The 12,348-nt window shown below is 42.6% G+C and overlaps 4 non-coding genes across 4 annotated transcripts; all 4 read left to right on the top strand.

The window, feature by feature from the left end:
• Positions 1 to 1,053: 1,053 nt before the first annotated feature.
• LOC117444407 (U4 spliceosomal RNA) lies at positions 1,054 to 1,194 on the top strand. Its single transcript, XR_004551781.1, has one exon. It is a non-coding gene; the product is annotated as a U4 spliceosomal RNA (small nuclear RNA).
• Positions 1,195 to 4,696: 3,502 nt separating this feature from the next.
• On the top strand, positions 4,697 to 4,836 carry LOC117444446 (U4 spliceosomal RNA). The gene has a single exon (XR_004551785.1). It is a non-coding gene; the product is annotated as a U4 spliceosomal RNA (small nuclear RNA).
• A 6,428-nt stretch (positions 4,837 to 11,264) lies between these two features.
• On the top strand, positions 11,265 to 11,399 carry LOC139433675 (U4 spliceosomal RNA). The gene has a single exon (XR_011643064.1). It is a non-coding gene; the product is annotated as a U4 spliceosomal RNA (small nuclear RNA).
• A 255-nt stretch (positions 11,400 to 11,654) lies between these two features.
• On the top strand, positions 11,655 to 11,795 carry LOC117444342 (U4 spliceosomal RNA). The gene has a single exon (XR_004551774.1). It is a non-coding gene; the product is annotated as a U4 spliceosomal RNA (small nuclear RNA).
• Positions 11,796 to 12,348: the final 553 nt, after the last annotated feature.

The following is a 12,348-nucleotide window of genomic DNA, read 5'->3' as shown; positions in this document are numbered from 1 at the left end:
CTGCTTCAGAAAGCGATTCAGATCGGTTGAACCACAACGCTCATAATACCCATGGAGGTATAATAAGAACAATATTACCCCTCCTGTACATGGAATTAAGAGAGCTCAGACCCTCACTTATAGAGGTCGGAACATGTCATAAGTATAAATAAATAAAAGTAGGAATAAAAAAAATCAATAAATGAATAAGTTGAATATAGTGTTTTCAGTCGTAATCAGTGTGTGTGCTGTGGCTCAGCTGGAAAGCAGTTGACTCACAACCACAGGGTCCCTGGTTCAACGACTCAGACTGGTCAATACGTCTTTTTTGTTGTTTATAAAAGCTACAGCTAAATGAGATAATGTAGTTAATAAATGTATTCTTTGATATGGTTTAGCCTTTCTCAGGCTACAACATGGTTAAGTTTACGAATATTATTAAGGAATACAAATCCCTCTTTGCAATGTTTAGCAGCCTCCTTAGGCTTTTCAATCACAATCATTAAACTGGAATAAATACAATATTGTTAACATGAAAATATGATTTAATGTTCGTTGTTTAGAGTTATTCCAAGGCTTTACTCATTGGGAACTCGGTATGAGAGAGAGCACACTGTTGAGATGTCCAATCTGCCTGTTTTACACACTTTGACCAACAGGGGGTTTGTATTCAAATGAAGCCCATGATGAAGCCTCATGAGATGAACCCTTTTGTGAACCAATTGGCTGGAAAGCTTCATCAGGCTTCATCTCACCATCACTACCAATATCCCGCCGGGATGATTTGAAATATAGTCAGCCTTGGCCATTTTTGTTAGTCTCCCAGGAGACTTGACACTTTGTTGTAATGGCAAATCAGAGTAAAATAGACTAGCATTTCCATGACAGTTGACACTTTGTTCCAATAGCAAAATATAAACTTGTGTGATTCCAAGTTTGTTGTGAAATCAAGCTTTATCCTCCAGTTTATATGATATTGTGCGACTTCAAAATTAATGTAAAGGTTTGAGACATGCACCATGTGTGTTGTTATTGTTGGAGAAAGTTGAGTTTAATCTGGTTTTTTCCTTCGATATTCTTGCGCAGCGGCAATGTCATAGTCCATGAAGTTCTACTGAGACGTGATTATTGCTGGTTGAAAACTTAACCCAAAACCCCGCCGGGATGATTTGAAATATAGTCAGCCTTGGCCATTTTTGTTAGTCTCCCAGGAGACTTGACACTTTGTTGTATTGGCAATTCAGAATAAAATAGTCTAGCATTTCTGTTAGTTGTCCAGGAAAGTTGAAACATTGTTCTAATGGCCTATTAGAATGAGTTAGACTAGCATTTTTGGTTATTTACCCACAACAGTTGACACTTTTTTCCAATAGCAAAATAGGAACTTGTGTGATTCCAAGTTGGTTGTGATCCAAGCTTTATCCTCCAGTGTGGGGCATGATAAAGATAATCCCGAAACCGTTCACATATTGCCCATTTTAGTGCTAAAATCTCTAATTTCCCCGAGTGCATGTGATAGTTATTTTCCGGTGGTGTTAGAGTCCTGGAACCATAGCCTATAACTACCATCTTACCATTCTGTCTCTGATACAGTACTGCTCCCAATCCCTCCTGGGATGCGTCTGTGTGGAGAACGAATGGTTGGGTCATCTCTGGGTACCCCAGAAGGGGAGGCTCTACCAGCTTGTCTATGAGAGAGTTCAATGTCCTTTGGTGGTTATCTGTCCATTGTATAGGAGTGTTAGGTGGGAGGTTCCCTTTCTTCCTGGTAGTGGCCCTGACCTTCTCTCTGTTCATTTGATCAGGTGTTGTTGAGAGCAGCTGGTAGAGAGGCTGGGCTATTCTGGAGAAGTTTGGGATGTATGTTCGGTAGTATGAGAGGAATCCCATTACTCTTCTCAACTCTCTCACTGTTGTAGGCGCTTTCTCCTTTAAAGGAATGGTCCACTCATTAGATAATTAATCAAAACTTCAGTATTTAGTGAAACGTTATTTTTAAACCATACCCTGAAGAAATCAGCGATATTCCCCGGCAAATAATGATTTTATAGCTCTTTTTTATCAAGACCTGTATATTCCGTCTGGCCGCCGCCGTGTATGCCATTTTCAGTAGTCACGTGATGGTCGTGACGTCATCCATGCGTTCACTTTGTCAACACACGGAAACATGGTGGGGTATTTCAGTTCGGACTCGTCAGCAGAGGAACAAGTTTTGACCAATGTGAAGAGATTGGATGGGGGAATTCAGCCATACATATCAGTATGACAATACGACACCCTCTGTCCTAAGACCCTCACATCGTACAAGGAAAAACTTCCGAAGAAAACCCACAGTTTAAAGGGAACATGGGTGAAACCTCAGGGAGAGCAACAGAGGAGGGATCCCTCTCCCAGGACGGACAGACGTGCAATAGATGCCGTGTATAAATTGAAAAGATAATACATTTGCAACATAGGTAGTCCAAATGTTTGGAAATGCATGTGTGTATAATGGGAAGATGATATAAGATACTATATGTATGCATGTAGTACCACCCTTGCTAGCGATTCCCTCTCTAGTTTAGCATACTCAGCTTCGTTGTCCCTGGCCATAGAATCACGATTTTATGGGGCCGGAAAAACTGGGGGGAAATACACACTAGACGGTACTACGCTATATGGAAAGGCCACCAAAAACTGTCCTGGCCTGGACGTTAAAACGGGGCTAGCCGCTGCAATGGATATGCGCTATAACATACCTTATTCTTACTCCGAGCACTACTTCTGCTCCTCCGTCGCTTCACACTTGCAGAGGGCGATTTCTCTACTGGCCGAACTGGTGTCCTGGTCGGTGATGACACCAGAAAGACCGATGGTACTGCATCTCCATTGAGTAATGGTTGTTCTTTAAATCCCATGTTATGTTTTATCATACTCTCAGAGTAGTCGTCCGGAAATGTGAAATGTTCGCTGCATACATGAGCCTGTAAATCTCTCGGTTCGGGCCGGCCACATTTCGCTAGCCACTGCCTCCGAATGTACTTCTTATGCTTACCTTTTGGCAACAGATGGAACCGAGCATTCCGTGGATTGTTCCTATCCGAATTATGGCAATATTTCGCGATACAGTAAGGCATATTTGAAGAGAGAAACTACAGTAAATAACATGGAGATCAACGTGTCTTCGAAAACTAAACGCATGGATTACGTCACGTCCGGGAAATGGCGGCGCCCACAGTGTTGATGTTATTTCGGTATATAATCAGTTTAAAATCACTGATAATGTCATCGGATTAAAAAAAAAAAAAGAGAGAGAGAGACTGGCAGAGACTGGTCTGTTTTATCGGATGATAATTTTTAAAAAATGAGTGTCATGAGCATACCATTCCTTTAAGGCTTGGACTGGAGCCACCTCAGATGGGTCCATAGTGTAGCCCTGTCCAAACACCATCCGTCCCAGAAATCTCACCGTCCTCTTCAATACCTCACACTTGCGGGGGCTGAGTTTAACCCCGTGCCCCTGATATCTCTGTAACACAGTTCTCAGGTGCTCAATGTGGTCCTCAAAACTGGGGCTATGGACCAGATTGTCGTCCAGATACGGTTGACACATTTCATCTCTCAAGCCACGCAAACAATCTTCCATGTTCCTCTGGAATTCCACGGGCGCCGCACTCAACCCGAACGGGATTCGGACCCACTGGTACAGACCCCAGGGGGTTATGAAAGCTGTCAGGGGCTGGCTCTCCTTGTCCAGGGACCCCTGGTGATAGGCCTTCCCCTAGTCCAGTACAGAAAACCAGGATCTGCGAACATAAACCATATTTTCATGTTAACAATATTGTTTTTATTCCAGTTGAATGATTGTGATTGAAAAGGAGGTTGGTAAACATTGCAAAGAGGGATTTGTATTCCTTACTAATATTTATAAATGTAACCATGTTGTAGCCTGAGAAAGGCTAAACCATATCAAAGAATACATTTATTAACTACATTATCTCATTTAGCTGTAGCTTTTATAAACAACAAAAAATACGTAGCCTATTGAACCAGTCGTTTAACCAGAAACCCTGCGGTCATGAGTCAACTGCTTTCCAGCTGAGCCACAGCACACACACTAAAGCTCCCTGAAAACACTGCAACATATGTATTCCTGTATTTATTGATGTTTTTATTCCTACATTTATTTATGCTTGTATCTATTTATACTTATGACATGTTCCGACCTCTATAAGTGAGGGTCTGAGCTCTCTTGATTCCATCGTGTCACCGGGCCCGGGTACAGGAGGGGTAATATGGTTATATTATACCTCCATCGGTATTATGAGCGTTGTGGTTCAACCGATCTGAATCGCTTCCTGAAGCAGTCACGTGGTATCGACAGGCAGCGAGGCTTCGTTTGTCATCGATGACGTCACTGGCCCAAAACGATACAAGCCTCGATACAGGCTTCACAAAAAGCTTCGGGGATTACTCGACACACGCTCCGAAGCCTCGGCGCAATACGTAACATCACTATAGAATAGCATTTCTATAAACTTTCCATGACAGTTGACACTTTGTTCCAATAGCAAAAATATGAACTTGTGTGATTCCAAGTTGGTTGTGAAACTAAGCCTTATCCTCCAGTTTATATAATATTGTGAGACTTCAAAATTAATGTAAAGGTTTGAGACATGCACCATGTGTGTTGTTACTGTTGGAGAAAGTTGAGTTTAATCTAGTTTTGTCTTTCGATATTCTTGCGCAGCGGCAATTTCATAGTCCTTGAAGGTTTACTGAACGTGATTATTGCTGGTTGAAAACTTAACCCAATACCCCGCCGGGATTACTTGAAATATAGTCAGCCTTGGCAATTTTTGTTAGTCTCCCAGGAGACTTGACACTTTGTTGTAAAGGCAAATTAGAATAAAATAGAATAGTATTTCTATAAACTTTCCATGACAGTTGACACTTTGTTCCAATAGCAAAATATGAACTTGTGTGATTCCAAGTTGGTTGTGAAACTAAGCTTTATCCTCCAGTTTATATAATATTGTGAGACTTCAAAATTAATGTAAAGGTTTGAGACATGCACCATGTGTGTTGTTACTGTTGGAGAAAGTTGAGTTTAATCTAGTTTTGTCTTTCGATATTCTTGCGCAGCGGCAATTTCATAGTCCATGAAGGTTTACTGAATACTTACCTGGCAGGGGAGATACCATGATCACCAAGGTGATGGTTCTCCTTTGGCATTGTTGCTGTCGTGCGGTGTAAGGGGCGCAACAAAGTATCCGTGGTAACCCAAGACCAGTGGGTTCACCATGGCGTCAAACCAGACCAATCGCCGGAACGCTGTTCATTTTGACCTTCTGGAAGATCTACAGATGGACCGCTTGCAGTTCAGCCGACACATCCTGCAGAAAGAGCTTGATTTTTCATCAGACCATCTGGAATACATCTTTGCTTACCCGGGGAAAAAGATATTTGAGGTCATCTTTACAACCAGCCAACACTTCCAAAACTGCCTGGAGAGATTCGAAAAGAAGAAAACGTCAGCATCAGGCTTTGATAAGATCAGCATGACACCACTTGCCGAAAGGGACCTGAAAACTGTTTATGTGATGATATTTTCAGAAAAAGTCAGGAACCAGGATGTCTGGACTTGGATGACAAGATACTGCGAAGTACAAAATGCAATAGAGGTGATGGACATTGATGGAATAAAAACCGGGTCTAGACGTTTCCAGGTCCGTCTCCAACGACAGGATGGGGTGCTGAGACACATTCCCAACACCATACAGTTGGGAGCCTTCAGGGGTTCTGTCTTCTCCCATGGGCACCCAAAAGAATGCAGGAAGTGTGGCAGTCTAGACCAGTGGTTCCCAAACGGTGTGCCGCGGCACACTGGTGTGCCGTGAGGCAAGTCCGGGTGTGCCGTGGGATTTTGTGACAACCATACGTTATTATTGCAATATACAACTACATAAAAATAATTATTTTTTTATTTACTATATCAGTACTTTGTAGGTTTATATGTACGTAATCTGCGCGACTACATCTCCACCTGCAGTGCTGCATAAACATGGCTGAGTCAGCGATAACTCTCGAGGGGTGTAGGTGTGCCCATTACTTTGAGTTCATCCGAAGAATAGACAGGAATGTGACGGTGAGGTGCAAACTGTGTCCAGGCCAGAAGCTGTTATCCACTGCTGTAAACACCACGTCAAACCTCAACAAGCACCTGCAAAGAACACATGCTAAGGTGGAGCTACCGCACACGCTATGTGTTTGTTTATATCACAGTCTGTTCTTCTTCTCTGTCTTCCGGTTGTTGCCTGTTTTGAATGACGAATACACACTACCGCCGCCTGCTGGTAAGGAGAGTTATTGTCACTCACGCATGCGCAGTTCGTACGTGCTCGGCTGAAGTCTTTGCGGTGTCTGGCTCCAGTGCAACACATGGCCAACACGCAGGAGAACACGCCGACGCAACAGAGTGAGCAGAGATAGACTGCGCAAAATATACAAATAGCAGGAGACAGAGGACAGCCACGGTCAGATAGGAAAACATTCAGGATGGAAACTGAACTAAAGAGAACATTTGAAACTTTAGCAGTCTGCGTGATCTGCCTGCAGGGAGGGGCGGGCCGGCCCTGCGAATAAAGTAACGAGTTACTTTATGTAGAGAGTAACGAAGTAGTGTAATACTTAAGTAATATGTAATATATTACTTTTTTTTAGTAACGACTCTGCTGAAATGTTACATTTATAATTTGTAGTTCAGGACCATGGACAATGCAGCTTCCTTGCATTGACAGTTCTCTGTGCTGAATTTCCTTTGTCTCATTTTTAATGTTGTGACCTGTCTGGTTTAAATGAGTGTGTTGCTGCTTTGATGAAGCCTAATTTGATAACGTTTCAAATTCATTTCTGAAATATTTCGTTACTAAATATTTCATGAGTAATATAGTTGTCTTTGTTACATTTTATTTGGCATTTGTAAATAATTATGCACATATACAGATATTTTACATATGAGTGATAACACGTGTTATCAGGGCTATTTTGCACAATAGGTGTGCCTTGAGATTTTGACTTGTCCTTTGGTGTGCCTTGGGCACAAAAAGTTTGGGAACCACTGGTCTAGACCACCTTGCAGCAGACTGTAACCGGAATATCTGCAGGATCTGCAAAGCAACAGACCACTCTTCAGCAAATTGCCCAACCCCTGTCAAGTGCAACCTCTGCTCCTCCGAAAACCACCGCTTCAAAGACTGCCCGCATGCTTACTCCAACCGGGTGAAACTTTCACTTTTTGAAACCCCTGAAGCCAGAGAGGAAGAACACGCAAATGAGGAACCAGAGATCAGTCAGCCTTCCCGCTCAGAAACCAACCAAGAACCAACAAATAATGTCTCTCAGCAGCCAATACAAGAGCCCATTCAGGACCAAGAGAAGGAGACATCAGGAGGTGAATCGCTCATCGACTGGAGCGCCGACACAGTGGAGGACATCATAGGCACGACCTACATCCCCCTCCCTATGGCCGACGCTACAGTCCAGAAGGCAGTTCCACTGCCCAACTATGACCCAGGTACCAGAAACGGGAGGAACCCTGGGACCCTTCAAGACGGCGAGAATACACTAGATTCCATAATGGCAAAGCTCACCACTCCCCAACCCCAGGGGAAGCAAGTACTCAGGGAGGACCCCCCTGAAAAAGCACAGGCAAGTGTCCCTTTAGTCCTACCTATCGCCATCATCCAGATAAAAGACGCAGGGGATTCGCCATCACGGAAACGCCCCCAGGAGTCATCACTGTCAGGTGAACCCTCCCCCTCCTACGGGGACTCCCCCTCCCCAACCTCAAATCCCTTACTGGAGCCTGAGGATGTAGTTGCCGCCCCTTCGGCTACATCTATAAAGGATATATATCTGAAAAAAGAAAAGGCTATGAAATCCAAGAAAAAGAGATCAAAGAAGACAAATGGTGACAAATGGTGACACTTTGAAAACCATGCCGAACTTTCTGTATAAAATTAACCGCCTTTATGAAATGCCAAATGTCCACACAGCCAGTGGTAAAGGTTTAGCCTCAAAATGGTCCATGACTACATTCTCACGGACAGAGTAAAGTTTAAGGTGGCCGAAAGTAAAATCAGGTGGAAAATTGATGAACTGATGGATGCACTTTCAATGATTTGTTGTTGGGAAAACTGAAGATTTTGATGCACTTTAACTGAATTGGTGTTGGGACCAGGCTTGGAATTTCGTCATTTTAGGGGCAAGGCCATTTGGCCTTCCCGTTCACATTTTTTTTAAGCCCACAAAGGCCACATGACAGGGCACAAAGGCCACATGACAGGGCACAAAGGCTGTTTGGTTAAATTACGCTGGTCAATCAACATGACTGAAAAGTGTAGCACTAACGTCAACACCAGTCGTTTTACAAACGGCTGAATAGCAATAGTGTTTCTTAAACGTATATGTTAAGTTCAGCTATAAACCACATAAGTCAGTCAGGGGTAGACAGTAAGGGTAAAATTGTATTGTCACTGGCCCCACCATTGTAACCACTGGCCCGGAGCATTCGTCCACCAAAAAAAAATCGACTAATAATGAAGAAAATTAACACATTTGTTGCAATAATTTATGCACTAACTACATTACTACTTGTACTACAACATTTTAATCATCAGTTCTTCCTCATTTTCCTCAATTGTTCATATTTGGTTTATTAAAATAATGATATTGTGGTCATTGTTAAAAAATGTCTGCTATTATTATGAGTATTATTATTTGTATAATGCACTCTCTGCCTTCCTGTCATTAGGAGTTAGACATGTAATGGCTATGTAGTAGATTAGATTAGAGCCTTCATTATCCTAAACTGCTGGGACATTTCGCCAATACCTTTATATTGTCTACTCTTCACTTACTTGTCAGCATAGGTCGGCATTGATGTACAGAGCCGACAGAATACCTTGTTTATATTGCCATCATATTGAGAGGTGCAGCCAGTGACGCGTCCTGAAACCAGGAAGTAAGCTGCTGGTTCCCTCCACAAAAAGCAATGGAATTTCTCCACAGGGTTTTGGAAAATAGCTGGAAATAAGGTCTGTGGAAAACAAACCTGTTTGATAAATGCACGTTTTGTTCAGCCGGATAATCTCCACATGTCTACCCTACTTTTATAATGTTCGAATCATAAATCGAATCGATAGATTCAGTGGCGGCTGGTGGAAAATATTTTTGGTGGGGCTATTGATAGAGTGAGTACAAATTTTTTTTTTGGGACAAATGACCCCTTAAATTAGGACTTCTGGTGATGTAATGGCGCATTTCCAGTGCAGCGTGGAGCTCGCTTTAATGCTGCGTTCAGACCGGACGCGATGCGAATATTCGCTTCGCTCTAAACGCTCCTATCGCATCGCTGTAGTCGCTCGAGTTTCACCGCAGCTGTCAGCTGTGTTTACTCGCATCATTCAAACAAGACGCGCTGGCTCGGGAGCTACAACAACATGAACATATTTTACCGTGATTAAATTGTAATACACGTTTCTAAATGATGCCGACGTAACAACATACTGATACCGGTTAGTAAAAACCATGAATTAATGCTTTGACAAGTCTGCAGACAGACGGCAGGCGAAGAACCTTTTAGAATGCTTGTTCCCTGAATGGAGCTTGGCTAAGCTAACGCTATATATGCTCCGACCGTACACACTCACAACAACGGCCTACAGACATAAATAAACCAGCGACTGTATTCTCCATGACACAGACAGTCTGTGGTTTGTACTTGTTTAACTTTTGTCTAGTTTCTGAACAGATCGTATCTGTCCCCGGCTGTTTGAAGAGCAAGCATGTGAAACAAAAGATAGCATTTACCTGTTTGCATCCAGCTAGCCATGTGAGAAGCCTTGTTGATACGTGTTGTCTTTTTCACGAGCCTGCTGTGATATATACAAATCGGGTTGGTCCGGTCCAAGGTCCAATTTATCTCCCAAACTTCTCCTTTCAAAAGGATTGGAGAGTAGCTCTTGGGCGGACCGAGGCTCCGGCGACTTCACCTGCACACCATTCTCATCCAAATACTGCGTCACCTTGGTTACTCACGAGTCTAAAAAACAAATCACGTCCACGCACGTAAGCAACATGGGCGCCAATGTGAGCGCCCACGTGACCAAAATATTTGACGGCGCTGATTGGCTGAAATTATGTTTCGGCGGCACAGTTTACTATTGAGACTTTTGCAACCTGCTGGTTGCTGCTGTTTCGCTCGGGGGCTCTGCCCCGTAATGATAAACTAATGCCATGGGCAAGGCCAGGCAGGAAACAGGTGACTTATCAGTAACTTTAGACATCGTAACACAATTTTAAACGAGATTGTATTGTAGATTATACATTTTTGTGATACTAATTGTATGATATAATATAAATATAAAATATATTTTTTTTTAAATATATTTTTTTTAAATATATATTTTTTTATTTAATATTTATTTTTATTTTGTATCTGGCAAGAGGTGGGGCGGCGCCCCTAGCGCCCCTATGGGCCGGCCGCCACTGGATAGATTATAAAAGGGTTTTAGGACGCGGCACTGCAGCCAACTCCCTGTCACTCATTTAACTCCTCCGGTGACTTTCTTTTATTAGAAGATTGTTTTTTGCCCGGCGCTTGGCCGGTTACCGCTGGTATTAAAAACATTTTGGAGAATGGTTAGGTGGCGCGATAGTCTGTAGTGAAGAAGGAGCGCCCTCCCGCTGTGCTCCACAGCAAACAGCTGTTTGCTTTCCCCACAACAACGACAACCGACTCAAGAAACGCTATGTTGTAGCGTTGATAAACGAAACAATTTAACTAAATTGCTAGTCAAAATACCAATACCACAGGACATTTTTTTTTACTTTTGACAGGGGCACAAAGGCCACTTTGGCCGTGAATTGCATTTTTTTTAACAGGGCATCACGGCCAAAGTGCGGGGCAACGACGGCCATGGCCGTCGTGGCCGTCGTGAAATTCCCACCCTGGTTGGGACAAGAACCAAAGATATTGATGCACTTTAACTGAATTGTTGTTGGGAAAGAAAAAGATAAATACCTGCAGATATTGATGCATTTTTAACTGAACTGTTGTTGAAAAAGACAAAATATTTGAATGCATTTTAAATGAATTGTTGGAAAAAAGAAGAAAACATATGTTTTGTTGTAATAGGAGTATAATTGTGTTTTTTTAAAACAGAAAACATGTACATGCAAGTTTATCTTTTGTAATTTATGTGCCTTAAAACAATAAAGCGTCTAAAAATTGAAAAATTGAAATTACTGAGACGTGATTATTGCTGGTTGAAATTACTGAGACGTGATTATTGCTGGTTGAAAACTGAACCCAATACCCCGCCGGGATTACTTGAAATATAGTCAGCCTTGGAAATTGTTGTTAGTCTCCCAGGAGACTTGACACTTTGTTGTAAAGGCAAATTAGAATAAAATAGAATAGTATTTCTATAAACTTTCCATGACAGTTGACACTTTGTTCCAATAGCAAAATATGAACTTGTGTGATTCCAAGTTTGTTGTGAAACCAAGCGTTATCCTCCAGTTTATATGATATTGTGCGACTTCAAAATGAATGTAAAGGTTTGAGACATGCACCATGTGTGTTGTTATTGTTGGAGAAAGTTGAGTTTAATCTGGTTTTTTCCTTCGATATTCTTGCGCAGCGGCAATTTCATAGTCCATGAAGTTCTACTGAGACGTGATTATTGCTGGTTGAAAACTTAACCCAATACCCCGCCGGGATGACTTGAAATATAGTCAGCCTTGGCAATTTTTGTTAGTCTCCCAGGAGACTAGACACTTTGTTCTAATGGCAATTCAGAATAAAATAGATTAGCATTTTTGTTAGTTGTCCAGGAAAGTTGAAACTAGTGATGGTGAGATGAAGTGTGACGACCCCTCCCCCCTTCTGCCTGGCTGTGCTCCCTGCCTTGCTGTCCTCTGGCAGGTACTGGGAGTGTCGTCCTGTTTGTGCCTGCCCATCTAGAGGCGGAGCCACAAGAAGGTATAAAGGTTGCCCAGCTGCAAGGATCACTCTCTGATTCAGATCCTGGCATGCTGCAGCAACCTCAGCCTACAGCCTGTGTTAGGTTTGATGCACCCTCCAACATGCTACAACACCCTTCCACACACCCACACACTACTGACAGCCTGATTCTTACATACACTATTCATCAGAGGTGTTTTTCTATAACCTGTTAAATAAACAGATATTTGGCATTTAACTCTGTGTGGCCTCCCTATTTGTTCCAGCCTTAGGTCAGGTTGTAACAAGTGGGGGCTCGTCCGGGATAATTTCCGGTGCTGGATAAAGGCCATGGTGACCTATTTCAGTCAGGGAGTGTT

This window comes from Pseudochaenichthys georgianus, chromosome 3 (genome assembly GCF_902827115.2).
Source record: "Pseudochaenichthys georgianus chromosome 3, fPseGeo1.2, whole genome shotgun sequence".
In the NCBI taxonomy this organism is placed as follows: domain Eukaryota; kingdom Metazoa; phylum Chordata; class Actinopteri; order Perciformes; family Channichthyidae; genus Pseudochaenichthys; species Pseudochaenichthys georgianus.
The sequence above is the reverse complement of the archived record's forward strand: the minus strand, read 5'-3'. Positions and strand labels throughout refer to the sequence as shown.